The sequence below is a fragment of the Lygodium microphyllum genome, chromosome 22 (assembly GCF_053477565.2).
Source record: "Lygodium microphyllum isolate KBCC chromosome 22, Lygodium_microphyllum_v1.1.10, whole genome shotgun sequence".
In the NCBI taxonomy this organism is placed as follows: domain Eukaryota; kingdom Viridiplantae; phylum Streptophyta; class Polypodiopsida; order Schizaeales; family Lygodiaceae; genus Lygodium; species Lygodium microphyllum.
Genome location: NC_141156.1, coordinates 118,328,597 through 118,347,613, shown reverse-complemented (window position 1 = coordinate 118,347,613; position 19,017 = coordinate 118,328,597). Strand labels below are relative to the sequence as shown.

Sequence of the window (19,017 nt, the reverse complement as noted above, 5' to 3'; positions counted from 1 at the left end):
AAAAAGAAAAGTGAAGTTTTTGGGCATTTCAAAACTCTTAAAGCTATGGTTGAAAAAGAAACAGGCTTGCAGATAAAATGCCTAAGGTCAGATGGAGGGGGAGAGTACCTCTCAAATGAGTTTGCAAGGTTCCTGCAGGAGCATGGCATAAAGCAGCAATATTCATGCAGTCATACCCCACAACAAAATGGAATTGCAGAAAGGAAAAACAGGCATATTGGAGAGGTATCTCGTGCCATGCTCAATGAAAAAGACTTGCCAGATTTTTATTGGGCTGAAGCAGTTGCTACAGCAGTTTACATAATGAACAGGACTCCCACTGCAGCAACACATGGAATGACTCCAGAGGAGAGGTATACTGGTAGGAAACCAGATATTTCTCATTTGAAAATTTTTGGTTGCATTGCCTATGTACATGTGACAGATGAGTTGAGATCCAAGTTGGATCCAAAAGCTGAGAAGTGCATCTTTATTGGTTACTCTCTGCAGCAAAAAGGGTACAGATGCTATAACCCTTCTAATCGTAAGTTTACAGTGAGCAGAGATGTTGTTTTTGATGAGATGAGTAGCTGGTATAAACCAGTAAATGTGATTGATGATGTAGATGCACAAAATGGTAATGCTGCACAAAATTCACAGCAGCAGTCACAAAATATTAGTGGACCTGGAGCGTCCTCTAGTAGTGGTTCACATTCTTCGCCATGGACAGGCAGATTGAGATCAGGAGAATCTTCTCAAAGTAATGCAGATAGTGGTATGCAGGTATCACGAAAAGGAAAAGAGAAGGTTGATCAACCCATGTTTGATGTGAATGCAGGTCACTCTTATGTGGATGGTGAATCCAGTGGCTTAGAACAGAGCATTGATGATGAGTTGGGTATTCCTTCTATTGTTACACCTGGAGTAAGGAAGACCAGGGATGTTTTGAGAGCACCTGGGAGTGAACCTACTTTGCGCAGGTCTACGAGAGCTAGGTATCCTGTGGATAGGCTGAAATATGATGGATTTACAGCCATTCACTATGCATATATGGTTAAAGTGATACAGGAACCAGAACCCACTTCTTTTGAGGAAGCCATGGGAAAAGAAAAATGGGAGAAAGCCATGCATGAAGAAATGGATGCCTTGGAAGCAAATGCTACATGGGAATTGGTACCTTTTCCTAAAGGTAAAAATGCAATTGGCTGTAAGTGGGTTTATAAGGTGAAGCACAATGCAGATGGTTTTGTGAATAGATACAAGGCAAGATTAGTAGTCAAGGGGTATGCACAAACATATGGCATTGACTATGAAGAAACATTCAGTTCAGTTGCAAGGATGGCAACCATAAGAGCAGTCATTGCTATGGCTGCATCAAAGGGATGGTCTTTACATCAGATGGATGTAAAGAATGCCTTCTTGCATGGTGATTTGCAAGAAGAGGTCTATATGGAGCAGCCACCAGGTTATGTGCATGCTGTTCATCCTGAGTTTGTTTGCAGGTTGAAGAAAGCCTTGTATGGCTTGAAGCAAGCACCTAGAGCATGGTCTAACAAGATAGGACAGTATCTTGTCGCTATTGGCTTTCAGATTTCCAAGGTAGATTTCTCACTTTATGTGAGAAAAACAGAGAAAGGTATTATGCTACTTGTCATTTATGTTGATGATTTGATTATGACAGGTGACAGTGATGAAGATATCCTTAATATGAAAATGCTATTGAAGCAGAAGTTTGAGATGAAGGATTTGGGAGAGCTGTGTTATTTCTTGGGCATTGAGGTGATTAGATCACCAACTGGGATACAGCTCTTGCAGAGGCAGTATGGATTGGACATGCTGTCCAAATATGGGATGACGGGCTGTAAGCCTACTTCAGTTCCTTTAGAGCAAAATGTGAAGCTGTGAGCACAGATGCAGGTGAGCTTCTAGAAGACCCTACTATGTACAGACGCATAGTAGGAAGTTTGATTTATATGACTATTACCAGGCCAGATTTGAGCTATGTTGTTGGATTGGTAAGTCAGTTTATGCAGGCTCCAAGGAAACCACATTTGGATGCGGCTAGATGCATACTCAGGTATGTGAAGTCCACATTGCAGTATGGACTATTTTATGAGACTAGGGTTCAGATACAGTTGCATGGATACACTGATGCTGATTGGGCTGGTAGTATTTCTGATAGACGATCTACCAGTGGATATGTGTTCTCTTTTGGGAGTGCTGCAGTCACTTGGAGCAGCAAGAAACAGCCTACAGTTGCCTTGTCGAGCACAGAGGCTGAGTACAGGGGTGCAACAATGGCTGCATGTGAGGTAGCTTGGTTGCATAAGCTACTTTATGATATGCATCAGTCTACAGATGGACCAGTTGTCATTTATTGTGACAACATGAGTAGTATACACTTGGCAAATAACCCAGTCTATCATGCTAGAACAAAGCACATTGAGGTGCATTATCACTATGTGCGAGAGAGGGTTTTACTAGGTCTTATTGATCTAGTTTATGTCAGCACAGAGGATCAGGTAGCTGACATATTCACGAAGGCATTGGGCGCAGAGAAGCTGCGCAAGTTCAGAGACCTGCTTGGTGTGCAGGAATTGGGATTGAGCTCGAGGGGGAGTGTTGAGATATCGAGCTCCACTCGTGATACGCCAGGGTGACCGTTGTGTATTTATGTCACCGACTTGTCAGTTGCAGACGCGGTTGGTATACCGCCCATGAATAATAGCTACACGATAGCTATCCTTATCTACTCTAGTTCGTGGCTCAGTTAGTATGCCACCTTAGTTAGTTGAGTTTGGTTTGAGACCCATATATAGGGTTCTTCTATTTCTTTGTACTTGGAGTTCTTTTTGGCTTACACAACTAAGAAGAGGAAAACTGTTTTCAGCCTCCACCCTTGTGTGTCTTCCCCCATTGTGCAAGCAAGAAAGCTTCAAGCGAGACTCCTTCCTTCTCTCCCACAATCTTGACAGTCCATTGCCTTGGTTGACCAGTTAATGCTTTGGGTTAGGGTTAAGATACCATAAGGTAAAACCCAAGGGAAAGAGTAAGTCAAAATAAGTTAACTTACCAAGAACATTTGCTTGCATGATCTTGTTTGAGATTATTGGGATCTCGCCAAGTCACGAATGATCTAGGATTGGATGCTGGGAGCATCCGAAAAAAAGGTCTAGGATCAAATGCTGGGAGCATTCGGGAAAAAATAATCACACCTTAGCAGTTGGTCATACAAACGGTGTCGTATTGCTGCGCATTCGAGGTGTGAAAACCACCCAAAAGTTGTGTGTGTGATTTGATACTTTGTACATACTTAGTCATTATGTTTGCTCTTTCATTCTATGCGGAAAATATAGTGAAGAGGGTTTGGAGCAAGAGGAATTAATCAACAATGCTCTGGTTGACATGTATGCTAAATGTGACGTAGAAGAACAGGGAGTTTTTGATAGATTGGTAACTCGAGATGCAATCTCATGGGCTACACCTATTTCAAGATATGCCGATTATGGGCTTTGTGAGGAAGTACTAAATTATTTCCAAGAGATGCAAATTGAAGTACATTGGATATGTATGCCTCACAATGATTTTCAGTACACCTCACAATGGTTCAATACAGCTGGTAGGAGCATCAAGACAGGCTTGATTGCGAGTGTCATTGTATCACAGTGGACTTGGGCAGCTACTATTTTGCAAAGCTCTAATGTTGCATGGGAGTATGGTGTCAATGGCCCTTTCTGGTCTGCGAGTGGGGATATGGTGAAGGAGACCGAGTTCTATGATATCCTAGGCGTAAGCCCTGATGCGAGCCCTGCTGCCATCAAGAAGGCTTACTACGATAAGGCAAGAAGGGTGCATCCAGACAAAAATCCAAATGATCCTCAAGCTGCTTCGAATTTTCAGTTGTTAGGAGAGGCATATCAAGTATTGAGTGATCCTCAACAAAGAGAAACTTATGACAGATATGGAAAATCTTCTCTTTCCAAGGAAAGCATGTTGGACCCTACAGCTGTGTTTGGAATGCTGTTTGGCAGCGAACTCTTTGAGGAGTACATTGGCCAGCTGACAATGGCAACTATGGCATCTCTAGATTTAGGAACAGATGATCCAGTCAGAGCTCAAGAGAAGATGAAGGAGGTACAAAAAGAGAGGGAAATGAAACTTGTGGAAATTTTGGAGAAGAAGTTAGAATTGTTCGTCAATAATAGACAAGCATTTATAGAATGGGCAAAAGAAGAGGCTCATCGTCTTTCAGAAGCAGCTTTTGGAGAGCCTATGTTGCACACAATAGGTTACATCTACAAGCGACAAGCGGCAAAAGAGCTTGGGAAAAATATATTTCTCATGGGTGTTCTTTTTTTCGCTGAATGGGGCACAGGGAATCTCGGAATGGGGAGGCTAATTAGCTGATTCAAGAGCTAATTTTGACGATAAAGGGGATCGACTGTGTAGGAAAAAGCGACGCGAATTCAACGGAGAGAGATGGGGAATGTTTTTTTTTTCAATCGGAAGGGAGGAGCTTTGACGGGAGGAGGCAATCAAGTGTGCAGAGGAGGTGAATGATGATTCATCTGAATTGGATTCCTTTGCCACACCAAGAGGGGCACTTCAGCTTCGAGAGCTTCAGCCAGAAGTTACGACAAGCATCTTTGGATGATTCGAGGTAAGCTCTCTCTCCGTCATTAAAAAAAAGTATTTTTTTTAGGGGGAATGCGGACAGGATGAGCTGCATCCATGACTGTCAAATGTGGAAAGAAGGCATAAGACAGCAACGGACCGGAACGGCAGACTGGTGATTATCTCAACACTATGCACTTCATCCTCATCACGCACGTACCCGCTCTTCCCTACTAATCTAAATGAAGATGCTTCTCTGGTTGCGAAAGACCAAACAGTTCCATCAGATTGGATTGAGATTGATTATCAGCCGCCGACTGGTATGAATACTACTCAGGAGCCTCATGCCCAGACGGAGGCAGTGGAATTAGTTCTCAGCAGCCCCGCCCTTCATCTTTACATATAACTCTGGCGACTTTGACTGGTCGTCTTGGTAATTTGAATTTGGATTTCGATGGTGGTGGAATCGAGGTGTTGGAGAGCCCATGAAATCAAAATATTATGTTGTGGAATGCGATGCTACAGGGATACGTTGAACAGAATCAGCAAACGGTTGAAAGTGAATGAGCGACTGTCAGCCAGAAAAGAAGAAGTTTTATGATGCCGCAAGGCTTGCATCAATATACAACATTATTATGAGTTTTCCTCAAGGGGTATCAAACACAAGTAGGAGAGCGGGATTTGAAGTTGAGTGGTGGGGAAAAGCATGCGTGAAGGATCCACAAACAGAACTTTTCAGATGATGATGTAGGCTTCTGTTTTCCTTTCCCAGAAAATGGAAATGCTGAGAAAGAGAACTAGAATGTCTTCCTGGTTTTAAAAGGGAAAAGCATGCGTGAAGGATCCACAAACAGAAAGAGCTATTTAGTTCAATATATCGTCCAAAGGAGATCTTTTGTAGGCAGCTAAAACAGTCTAGACACAGATTCAAGGTTTCTTTGTGGTGATTTGCAGTCTCTTAGCCTAATATCATGTCAAGAGGTTCTACTCAAGACAATCTAAAGAAAGGTCTTAGGTGCCATCAAGGATTCCACAACTGTTGGTCTTGTACAGATCAACAGTGATTACAAGGACCTGGATGCAGCAGTTGTTAAAGCCACTAATCATGTTGAATGCCCACCTAAGGAAAAGCATGTTCTAACCATATTCTTTGCTTTTGCTACTTTCCATATTCTATTTATCAGCTTGTAATCAGCCAAGTAGCACAATCTGTATTCCATGCCTTGCCTTGCAAATGAGGAAGTAACACAGTCTGTAATTGCATGCACTGGACAGATTTTTCAGGTGCAACTCCCTGTATAGCTTCTACCAGTATTACAAGCCACTTGATGGAGTGTACACATGTCAAAATTGACATGATACAGAGATTAATAAGAACTTGTGAAATGATGGACTATCTTTATTCTTTGTGAACTTTGACCATAAGAAGAGGCCTTGAGGGCATATCAAAGGGACATGAAGGACTTCAGTTGTTGAACAGCCAATTTAGAAATCGAATTTGTTTCCTTTATGAAGTTGAAGCTGTTGATGTTGATTAAGGTTGTAAATGTCACACTTGATTGATCTTCTATCCTGAAATTTAACAAGGACTTCTGAAGTTGCGACATTGCTTTCGAAACCCTTCGACAATGGCCTCCGAAATGTTTGTGATTGTACACTTATGTGCATTATTTGATCTCCTTTTCTCAAGGAACTAATTCAAGGAAAAACACTTAATGCTTCAGGTTAAAAGCCTGGAGGGAGAGGCTGGAAATAGTTAACTCCGACTGTCTGCCTGGCCCTATCCAAGGGGGTTGTTAGCCATGTCGGATATATGGACCTAACCCGCCGCGAGAGGTCTCTCTGTGGGTGCTACTTGGAGCGGGAGGACGCTTGGGTGCCAAGGGAGGCTCTGGTCGTAAATTCCTTGCCTTCGGATCTTGCACAAGGGGCCGACATGACTCAAGATGGGATCTCGAGGCTCATGTACGAGTCTACAGGCGAAACTTGGAGCAGCAATCCTGTAGATTGTTGGGATAGCCTTTGGGCATGATACTTTAGGAAGGATTATTTTTTGCGGAGGCAGAAAGGGACACTTAATTCTCCTGTATGGGTGGGAGACAAACATTAATCTGAAGATAAGTTAAGGAAGTGCTTGATCTTGTTATTTTGTCTTCGTGTATATGCTCTGATACTAACTGTAACATGCCTACTCCTCAAATTGCGGGACACATCTTAGCAGTCCATTGAGAGATATATCTTGAAGACGCTGCCCGACACTCCCAAGGAATGACACGGGGTTTTTCAACTAGGGTCTCTCGAGTCTGCCCTGCAACGGAACTTATCCGGCCGTTCCCACTAGGATCAACTTGAAGTTCGGGTTTCTTGTAATCAGGTCTTCCTAACAGCCTTCTAGCGTCAGTCTGCAACTGCTCCACTGTTTGTAGATACAACTGGACCCAAGGAGACTCATATCGCACTTGGTTCAAAGAGAATGGGAAATGAGAGGGAGGAATCGCTTGATCTCTCTACCCGTAGGGCATAGTCCCATTCTGATCCCCTCAAATGGGATGTCGAGAGCTTTCCTCAATGGAATTTATTTGATGTGAAAGTTAGTTAGACAAGGACCTTAGAACTTGTAAGTTGAAACCTTGATTCATACCGTTTTAGCTAACCGAGAGCTTTCCTCAATGAAATTTATTTGATGCGAATGTTAGTTAGACAAGGACCTTAGAACTTGTAAGTTGAAACCTTGATTCATACCATTTTAGAGGACTGGAATGGGGCATAGCCAAGAGCTTTCCTCAATGATATTTATTTGATGCGAATCTTAGTTAGACAAGGACCTTAGAACTTGTAAGTTGAAACCTTGATTCATACCTTTTTATGGGACCTTAGAACTTGTAAGTTGAAACCTTGATTCATATCTTTTTATGGGACCTTAGAACTTGTAAGTTGAAACCTTGATTCATACCTTTTTAGGGGACCGGAATGGGACTACTATGCCCTACGGGCAGAGAGGTCGAGTGATACCTCCCTCTCGTTGAACCAAGTGTGATATGAGTCTGCTTGGGTCTAGTTGTATCCACGCAAAGTGGAGCAGTTGTGCAGACCGACGCTAGAAGGCTATTAGGAAGACCCGATTACAAGGAACCCGGACTTCAGGTCGATCCTAGTGGGAACGGCCGAATAAGTTCCGTTGCGGGGCAGACTCGAGAGACCCTAGTTGGCAAACCCCGTGTCATTCCTTGGGAGTGCCGGGTGGCATCTTCTAGATATATCTCTCGATGGATTGCTAAGACGTGTCCCGTGATTTGAGGAGCGGGCACGTTACATAAAGAAAGAAGCTTTCTTTTGGGATGAAATAGCTGACAAAAGCTTTAATGAGCTGAAGCAACTCCTCATCTCAGCACCCATATTGGTTTGTCCTGACTTTTCTAAGGTCTTTGTGATCTATGTGGATGCTAGTGGGAGAGGGTTGGGGGCTGTTTTAGCCCAATAACATGGTGTCATTGCATATAAGAGCAAAAAATTTGATGAAAAAGAGAGGCAAATGCATGTATATAAGCAAGAGATGCTAGCTATACTACATGCAGTTAAAAAATGGCATCATTACCTCTATGGAAGTCACTTTAAAGTAAAAAGTAACCATAGGGTGTTGAAGTACTTCCTCTCATAGCCCAACTTGTCTCCTAAGCAAAGAAAGTGGTTTGAATCTTCATTCATATGATTTTGAGATAGTATACAAGGCTGGAAAAGACAATGTAGTGGTGGACACACTCTCTAGGATGTGGGCATGTAATGTATCTAACGTATCCCCTATATATAAATATTGGATATCTGATGTACAAGAGGAATATATAATGGAGGAGCATGCTGCCACAATATTGTAGAAATTACAAAAAGGGGTAAATGAAGAATATCCAAACTTCAAATGGCATAAAGGAGTTTTATGAAACAAGGGAAAGGTCTACTTGATCCCTCAAAGTAACTTTAGGCTGAAAGTCCTTTAATGCATTCTTCACCCTTAGCTGGTCATCTTGGTCTCTTTAAGACTTTTGACAAAGTGCATAAGAGTTTCTATTGGAAAGGCCTATGACGGGATGTGAAGGAGTATGTTTCTCATTGCTTGGAATGTCAATAAAATAAAGATTCTTCTTTATTACCAGCCAGTCTCCTTCAACCCTTGCTTATCCCACAAAGAAAATGGATCTATATTTCAATGGACTTCATTACGGGTCTCTCGACCACAAGGTAGTTGGAATAGCATTTTTGTTGTGGTGGATAGACTTACCAAATCAGCCCATTTTATTCCAACCAAGACACAATTTTCAACAAAACAAGTAGCTGGTCAATTCATGAAAGGAGTGTTCAAGTTACATGGTATGCCCTTGAGGATAGTGTCGGATAGAGACACTAGATTCATGGGAAATTTTTTCAAGGGTTCGTTTACTTCCATGGGCACTACTCTTAACCCTAGTACAGCTTACCACCCTCAAATCGATGGTCAAATTGAAAGGGGTTAACCGATTGGTGGAAGTATATTTAAGACACTATTGACATGACACACAATCATCTTGGAATAATTGGCTGCACTTTGCTGAATTTTGTTACAATAATACGTATTATATGAGCATTGGGATGGCTCCTTTTGAAACACTCTATGGATACAAGGTTAAAATTCCTTCAGCCATGTTTCATGAAGATGTGAATCCACAAGCGACCGATGAGTTAGAAAGAATGGAGATGCTTATAAAGAAATGTAAAGAAAACATACGAAAGGCACAAGATGTCATGAAGTCCTATGTTGATGATAGGTGGAGGTACATGGAGTTTGATATTGGAGATTGGGTCTTCTTAAAGGTGCCCAAGACTCATTATGCATCCTACAAGGATGGAAATAACAAGTTGGCTCACAGATTTTATGGCCCATATTTGGTGTTGGAAAAGATTGGAGAGCTTGCATATAAGCTCCAATTACCTTCAACTACTTGCATACATGATGTTTTTCATGTATCATAGTTGAAGAAGTATATTGGGCAGGATGTACAAGTTATTGAAGAGCTTCCATCACTTGATGAAGATGGACTGATTGTTTATGAACCTAAGAAGATTATTGGGAAGCATGAAAAGGTTCTTAGGAAACAAAGTATCATTGAATTTTTTATCAGATGGAAGGGGCTACCTATGGAAGAGTCCACTTGGCAACCGTCTTCTTATTTGGATGCTTTCCAATGGCTTTTGCAAGATGAATGATCATAGTCTATGTAGGAAAGCTTGTTTTTTTAAAATACAGTTATTGATTAAATTTCCTTAATGACATCAAAAAGTGATCTTGATGGTATGGGATGATGCCTCAGATGTTATTTCATTTCTACACTTCAAACACTGAATTTGGACATTCTAGGGCTATGGCAAGTCTAGTGATGTAGCCCTGTTTGGACAGCAAGTAGTCAATTCACTGTTTCAGGTTCATTACAATGTTTCTTCACTCAAAGTGCTTCCACATGCTTATAGATCTTCATCAACATAATTTTCTTTATTATTGACTTGCTTACTACCTCAGTATCTTCAATTTTGAGGACAAAACATCTCTAGGAGGGGATGATTTGTAATGAAGAAAATTATCAACATGAGATGTGAAGCCTATTCCAGTATAAACTTTGTAAATACTTGAGCCAAGAGAAAGAGGACTTAGGATTTAGTGTAAAAAAGCAAGAAGTGCTAATGTAGCATCATTCTTTGGCACAATTACAATTTTATCTGTCTTCATCTTCTTGTACTTGGTTAATAGCTCATGGCTACATTGTGTTGTGGTAATGGAAGATGTTCCATGGCATGACCAAGTTTGTAATCCATTTTTGTTACATTTCTTATTGTGTGAAGCTTATATTAATTTCATTTCTTGTTCATTTCCATGGTTAGATTAGTAATTCTTTACACTATATCCTAAAAGGTATTTTGAAACTTCAAAACTCCCCTAATGAAACAATGGCAAAAAGTACCAATAAATATCTATGACTGCTTCTTCCAATACCAAAAATCCAATCATGTATTTTTTTAAATTAAAGAGGATTATTTTTTGTCCCTCTCTTGAGCTTATTGTGTTTTGATAGTAACTTGATATCTTAGAATGCCATATTTGCAACTAACCACATATCTACTCTCTAACAATACCAAATTTGATATTGCAGATAGTACCAAATTTGTTACTATCCATAGTACCCACTCTCTAGTAATACCAATTATGGGTCTCTAGAGTACTGAATTTGGTATTATCTATAGTACCAAATCTGGGAATCTATAATACAAAAATTTTAAAGACCTTTGTTGGTTCTTTATTACATGGCCCAATTTGGTCTATACTATACCAAATGATTGAATTATTTTGGTTTTGGTACTTCAACACAATATCAAACTTGGAATTCCATAGTACCAAATGTTAAAACTCTATTAATCCTACCACTTTAACTTTCCAATTTGGTATTGTGGAATACCAAATTTGATACTATGTAGTATCAAATGTTTCAAGTTCTTTGTTGCAAGTTCTTTACAGTATGACCAAATTTGGTATATGCAAAACCAAAGCTTGAAGTTCGTTGTTCTAGGTACTTAAATAAATTACTAAACTTGAAAATGCATAGGATCAAATTCTTAAAGTATTTTTTTCTTGCTAATTAAATATGCTGCCAAGTTTAAATAGTACAAAACTTTGATACTTCAAAGTGCCAAGCTTGTTGCCAATACCAACATTGAGATTTCTAAAATGCCTAAGATGATCTCATAGTACCACCTACAATATCATAATCACCTAGACCCTAATGACTCCGACATTACTTTACAAAAGCAAATAAAACATCATAAGATGTCAAATATTGTAGATTAGAAAAGTTTGGAAGTACCCAAAAAAGGGTTTGATATATTGATAATTTGATATAAAAAATTAGTATACACTAGTTTATAAAAGTGATTGTGAATACCAAGGCTATCATATAGCTTCTAAGCATTGGGAATTAATAACAAAGTGCATAGAATTTGACATGCTAGCTGAGACAATTTGTGCATTTGGGGGTTCAAATTGATATGAATAGCCATCCATCTAAATAAATTAATTAGCCACTAGGTCATCTTTGACATCAAACATTGGACGTTACAATAGTAGACTAGTGGGCAGGGATATTTACTTGATCATTGAAGCCAAGGCTCAATTTTATCCATCAGATATGAGGGACTATCTCCCGGGGCTAGATTCCTAATCAATTTTCATATCCATTCTATAGCAAGTGTCTTCCAAAAGTGTCGTGTTAGTGGCATGAAACTGAGGGTGTTTTACTTACACTTTCCACAAGTTTTTAACAAACTCAGGCTTCATCCAATGTTTAGCATCAATATCAAGAATGTTTCAAAAACTCTCCCACCATACTATGCACTCTTATTGAGAAAATGTAACTATGCACACAAAGATAGTAGTGTAAGACTTAAACAATAAGATTATAGACCACATAACTACCAATGGCCTTCAAATAGCTTTATGTATAAAAAACATTTGGGTTTTTTTAATTGTACACAAAGCACATTAAAAAAATCTACATTAGCTTTGGCCTCTTGCAATGGCTCCATATTATAACATTTGTTGAAGAACATAGTTCTAGTAGGAACTTTTTGGCCTTTGGCCTCACGATATAGTTACATTTTCTATTAATCCAAATTGATTTTGACTCATCTAGCCAATCTTGTTTATAGAGATCTTTGGAATCCCTTAAGAGAACCCCATTGACATCCATAATTATCAATATATATTTTCTTGCAAGAAGATATTTGGAAACTTACTTTCCATGGAATTATGCTTATCGAGCCACCAATGTTTTGTGGTTACAAAAGAAATCAACAAATGAGATATGTGCAAGAGACAAAACAAATAGTTAAACTCAAAAGTGGCATAAATAAGATATATGTAAGAGAATAAATATATTGTTGAATCCAAAAAATACAAAAAATTAGGTCTCAGAGAATAATTATAATAAAAGTCTAAGTTATAAGGCCTTGTAGTGCTTGTAGATTCACTATATCTTGCATGCACATATCTTAGGCATATATACATGGGAGGGCTTTGTCCCTTTTGCATAAAAAATATTTACTAGAGGAGCATCATCTTCATTTGGTTACTATTAATTTTTTATGTGTTCTACAGGCCTACTTTTGCTCTCCCTCCAACTCCCCCTTCTACTCTTCAATGATACAAACTTCATTTGGCTTCTCCTTTTCCTTCAGATCCCCCTTTTTCTCTTCATAGATAGCAGTCTCAATGGGATCCTTCTCTCTCTCTAGGTCCTTTACATAATAAGATAATGGATAGCCAATACGCTTACCATTGTGTATATAGAACCACTCAAGTACTTTTTGAATGTACTCCTTCTTGGACAAGTAGAGAAGTCTCTTAGAGTGACACATATCCTTCATCTCAAAGATCGTCTTGAGCTGAGTCCTTAAAGCATACAACTTAGCATGAGTACTCTAAACACTAAGCACGTCATCAACATAAAGCACTAAGATAATAAGGCTACCATCATAAGCATTCTTTGTGTATAGATACATATCCATATCAACATGAGAATATCCTTAGGAATGTATGAAAGCATTTAACTCATGGTACCATTGCCTAGGTGCATGCTTAAGCCCATAAAGGCTCTTCTTCAATTTTCACACTAAGTGTTCCTTGATTTCTTTCACAAAGCCCTTACATCACTACATATAAATATCCTCATGCATATTTCCATATAAAATATTATTTTCCTATCCATCTAGTATAAGTCCAAATCCATCTATGCAATCAAGGCCAATACTAAGGGTAGGGTAGTTATCTTGACCATAAGAGAGAATATATCATCAAAATCAACTCCCTTGTCCTATTTAAAACCCTTCATATAACTAATTTGACTATACATGTGTTGGATTAGGGTGACAAGAAACAATCTTCAAATTGTAAACCCACTTGCATGGCGATGCATGTTTTCCATTGGGTAAAGGAACCAAATCCCACGTATGATTTTTTTATAGTGAATCATACTTAAACTACATGGTTCTCTCCCAAGAGTTACCATCATCTTTGTGCATAGCCTCCTCATAAGTGAGAGACTCACCAACATTTTTCACCATGATATATTGCATAGAGGACTCAAAACGATCAAGAGGATGTGAGGCTCTAGTGGAGCATCTCAAGACTAGCTATGGTCCCTATATGGCATGTGTTCTCTTTTTTAAACATCATGATCATGCACAATAGGTGGATTCTAGGCCATTACATTACCAACAATAGCTATAGTAGTTTATCTAACAAGGGTTGGTTGTACTATAATAAGAGACTCCTCTCTTGAAAGATCGCCTTGCATATCTCAATTACTGGATTAGGTTGCTTATGCATCTTATCCTTGTAAAATATAACACCATAGTTGCAGCTAACCTTCCAAGCTTGTAGATCCCAAAAGGCAATAGGCCGTCTTGCCTACATCACCATATCCAAGAAAGATGCATTTGATGGACTTTGGATCCATCTTATTACATTTTCCTTTGGAAATATGGCAAGAAGCTTCACATCCAAAGACATGCAACTATGCATACAAGGGAGGTTTACTAGATCATATCTCATTTGAATATCTATCACCGAGTATAATGCATGGAGATATATTAGTTAAATAGATTGTATTAGTAAGTGCCTCATCCCAAAAGAACTATGGTAAGCTTGTCTAACTAAGCATATTATGAATTATTTTTTGAATGGTCCTATTCATATGCTCTATAAAACCATTCTACGATAGGATGTAAGGAGTAGCCAACTAACACTTAATATCCCTCTCATTATAATTTTTCTCAAATGCCTTAGAGACATATTCACTCCCATTGTTAGCTCAGATTAGTTCTTAGCCATAGCAAGAAAGCATTAAAATGTAGCTAATACATCTTATTTTCACTTAATAGGATGGGCCCAAACATTATGCAAATAATCATCAATGAACGTTACAAAGTACTTTGCACCACCTAATGATTGATAGAGGATGGAACCAAAAATTTCTAAATGAACAAGAGTCAAAGGCTCACCTACATGTATATAGCTAAACTTTTTATGAGAGTTATGTGTCTATTTGCCATATAAATAATTAGAAAAAGAGTTAGAACATGAGTAGTTAAGAGGCATCAAATTACTATAAATGATGGAGTACTTTCATTCATGTAGAGAGCTATATGTCCAAGACAGTGATGCTAACGAGATACATGAGGAAGATTAGTCACATCTAAGACATGACTGACAGATCTAGATACAAGAAAAGGATAGAGGCTACCAACCTAAGCACCTTGAGTAAAAACAAGATTGCCACAAGTAATCTTCCATGTAGAATCACCAAAAAAGACATGGTACCTATCATCATCTAGGTGTCCAGTGGAGATAATGATTTTAGTCAAAGATGAGACATGACATACATTATGAAACAAAAATGGAGGACCAATACCAAACTATAATCTCGTTTAACTTATGTCAATAATATTCAATTTAGTGTCATCTTCGAGTTTAACCAGAATTGTGATAGTACGATAGGTAGAAAACTAATGATGGCGCAAGGTAATATGAAATGAAGCCCCCCATCAAGAAGTCAACACTAAGAGCAAGAAGATGGTTAACTAAGTAGCATCAAGTAATTAAGGATCAAGTATGCAATCATCTGGATTATACTCCAAGGTATTTATCTCTTCTATCTTATTGGACTTAGAAACAATACTTTAATCATCAGAAGATTTGACATTATCTTGTACTTTTTATTTGCCTTTTCTGTATCTGTCATTATGCATCTTATGTCATGCATCCTTATGTGGCTTTGCTACCCACAATAATAAGTAATGTAGGACTTAGAACAACATGAATTACTACGTGATTTCCCATGAGAATTAGAATTTCCCACCCTATTAGACTATTTGTCTCTACCATAATGATTATCCCATTACCATCTAGTCTACCTTCCATTGTAAGTCTGTGAGAAGCGTGGGCTATGTCAACATTCTTCCTATTTGCTTCATTAATAAGAAAAGTGCATTCTATATTCTTGAGATAAAAGCCACCTTTAGGAGGGTTTGTACTCATAGTAGTGCAAAATGTATCCCAAGACTTAGGCAATATGACAAGCAAGAAAAAAGACTTGATAGTATCCTCAAACTTAAGATCCTACAAAGTAAGTTGGCTAAAAATGGAACAAAACTCATTTAAATGAGAAGACACTAGATATCCCCTCCTTCATGCAAAGGTCCATGATTTTCTTAAGCTAATACAATTGAGTTGTAGGACTCTTCTTATCATAGAGATCACAAATCTTTTGCCGTAATGTATAAGCACTATCCTCAGTCTCAATGACATTGAAGTATGTTTGCTTTGACAATACCAAAATGATGGTAGACTTACATAGCTCATTAAGCTCTTCCCATTCCTATGCATCATAAAGTTTTGGCTCTACGTCCTTTGATTCAAATGGCTTGGCTTGCTTCTTTTTCACCAATACATACCAAATCTAAGTCTTCCAATACTAAAAGTTATTGGCATCCAACTTCTCTATGTTTAAGTTAGCATTATCATTGAAAGAACTTCAAGCACCTTTCATTATGTTTGCCAAATAAAAAGAGTGTGGGTTTCCATAACAAAAGAAAATAAGCCCTAAAACCAAGGCAAAAGTCATGCAACTGGAAGAAGATTAAGCCAATACACTATTTTCCACAAGCAAAATCCACTAGAGTGCTGAATACAAGTGTTTGCTCTCAAAAGAACTACTCAAAATTGATTTTTAGTATGGCTGTCTACAAAATTGTAGTAAATAAATATTAACTATCCATAAACATAATAAAGAGTAAGCTCCCTCTACCAAGAAGATTTGGGAAGCAATCAGAATGTAAAAAAATGCAACTAGTAGTGTAAAGACAATGCAAAAACCATCAAGTACCAAAGAGACTATCAAAACATCCAAGGTATTAGGTAAATAAATGCATATTAAGCATGTATCCACCACTAAAAAATCCATAGATAATAAGTGACACAATGTGCCTAAATCAAAGGTAAATCATCCCACAATCATAAATCTCTAGTGACAACATATGCATCAATAGCATAAGAGAGTCTCCTACTAACTCAAATGAACTAAGCTCTGGTTATAAAATACCAAATACTCCCCATAATTGGAGAAATTTGAAAGTATCTAAATTTTCTCAATACCAAATTTGGAGTATTCAAAGTAGCAAATGAATTAAGCCCTAGATATAAAATACCAAATACTCCCCATTTGAGCAAATTTGTAGTATCCAAAGCAACAAAGGAAGCTCAATTTATAAAGCTTATAACATTTGAGTGCTCAAAATACATAGTGTATATATTCGAGAGAGCATAAACCTTCAATAAGTCTTTAATCTTGCAAGTGGAAATCATTGAAGAAATAGCCACTGCCCAAATGCAAATAGTTGAGTTCAAGTCCAAGTTATAGAGCTCAACATAAGTATATCTGAGTATAAACAATAGTGTCAAATATCAGCATGTACACTTCAATACATAGACATTAACTGTGAATGCTTGCTCTCCAAACCAAAAACATTATATTTTATGTAAAACAAAGACTTGAAACTCCACAAAATCAACTTGTTGAGCACTCAAATATGTAGTTATCATTGTGCTCTTCATTTTGAGCTATAGAACACCTCAGTCCACTCTAGTGCTCGATATCCAACTTAAGACACATAGAAGAACTACTTGGCTACCAATGCACATACACACTAGTGCAATCCTATTGCACACATCGTAGTGTATGTAGGTACTAATCCACTTGCATTTAGTTCATTACATACACATTGGACTTGGATGCTACACATAGTGCACACATGTAGTAGCAAATCTACCCAACCCATTCAAGTACTCTTATCTTTGTGCACTTCCATACTATACAAAACACTAGGCATACCCTCCTACACTTAGACATGATTGCATTATAGGATGGGATAGCCTAATCTTGGTGCGTATATGTACATTTGGACACCTGCTAGTGCACACATGCACTAACTTGTACCTCTGCATTGGACACCCACCCTACACCTCTTAGGAGAGTAGCATTCACAACACTATGATGCATAACTAGGTATAAGCCCCATCATTAAGACCACTCACCTTTTCTCTTATGCATATCAAACCTCATGCATACACCCGTGTGCAATGAAATAAAAGTGCACTCACCTAGCATACTAGTATGCATCTTAATTGCACTACACATAGTCCCTTGCTCATAGTGCACTTCATTATAGTTCACCACATAACCCATCCTAGGGAACCTACCTTGGTACCACACAAATAACCAAGTATATCCTAATCCATTTAAACACACTAACACATCCTACATGATCCCATGCACTTCTAGCTCATTCTAATACACCCATGTATACTTCAATGTGCATAAATGCACTATCATGCACATGTGTGTTTTGCACTTCACAATTCCACCAACTTAAGGTACTAGACTCCACCATAATGAAATTTTTCTACACCCTCCTTCCTAACCCATGTCCACCTACCTTAGTGTATAGTAGTAAGCCTACAATCAACCACTAGTGCATTACATTTTCATTGTTAAGGATAAAGACACCTATGCCTATGCCACCTTATATTTATTCACACATCTTGACCGCACATTGTACACTGCAGGTGGTAGGCAACCATTATTGTCACTATATTCTTTATTCTTTCAATGATTATTGAATAAAGGAAGTCCAACGACACATGACTATTGGAGTTCCCACATACAATTGCTTCCATTTACTTTCTCGCTCTATCCACACTAGCATAGCTCTTTCTTTGATCTTGCTTTTGCTTGTGTGCTTCCATCCAGACTCTACCTTTCAATTGGTATCAAACAAGGTATTTGAGGAGCTTCTTTATCCTTTTCTTTAGCTTGGATTCAAAGCTTAAACTCAAGGTTTTTATAGTAGTCATTGTTTCTTCCTTTTGAGGTATGCATTGAGTCATCCCTTTTCTCAGCTTGTTCCAACTTGCTCCTAGCTTGAGGTATTCTTTGGGCTTTATTGAGCTTTTTTGAGTGCTTATTGAGTTGAGGAGTAGCCATTCTATCCATTTTGAAGGGATACAAAGCATGCTTTAAAAGTTGTGGACAATTATGGTAGCTTGATAGCCATTTTGTATTTTGGGCATAACTTTTGCATACAATATTAGATTCAAGTGTTTTATAGCTAGAAATAAAGATTGCAACAAGAATTGCAGATACAAGCACTCATAGAGTTGATTCTATGAATTTTTTAAGTTTCTAAAGAATAAAAAATTTCTAGTTTGGATAGCAAACAATAAATTCCATAAAGCATGTTTGATGCTTTAGGGATGGTATTTTTGTGCATGGATGGTATGCTTATGCTGGTATT

The 19,017-nt window shown here is 38.3% G+C and overlaps 1 pseudogene; it reads left to right on the top strand.

Moving 5' to 3' along the window:
* Nucleotides 1–3,722: 3,722 nt before the first annotated feature.
* LOC148017550 (chaperone protein dnaJ 10 pseudogene) lies at nucleotides 3,723–4,386 on the top strand (annotated as a pseudogene).
* Nucleotides 4,387–19,017: the final 14,631 nt, after the last annotated feature.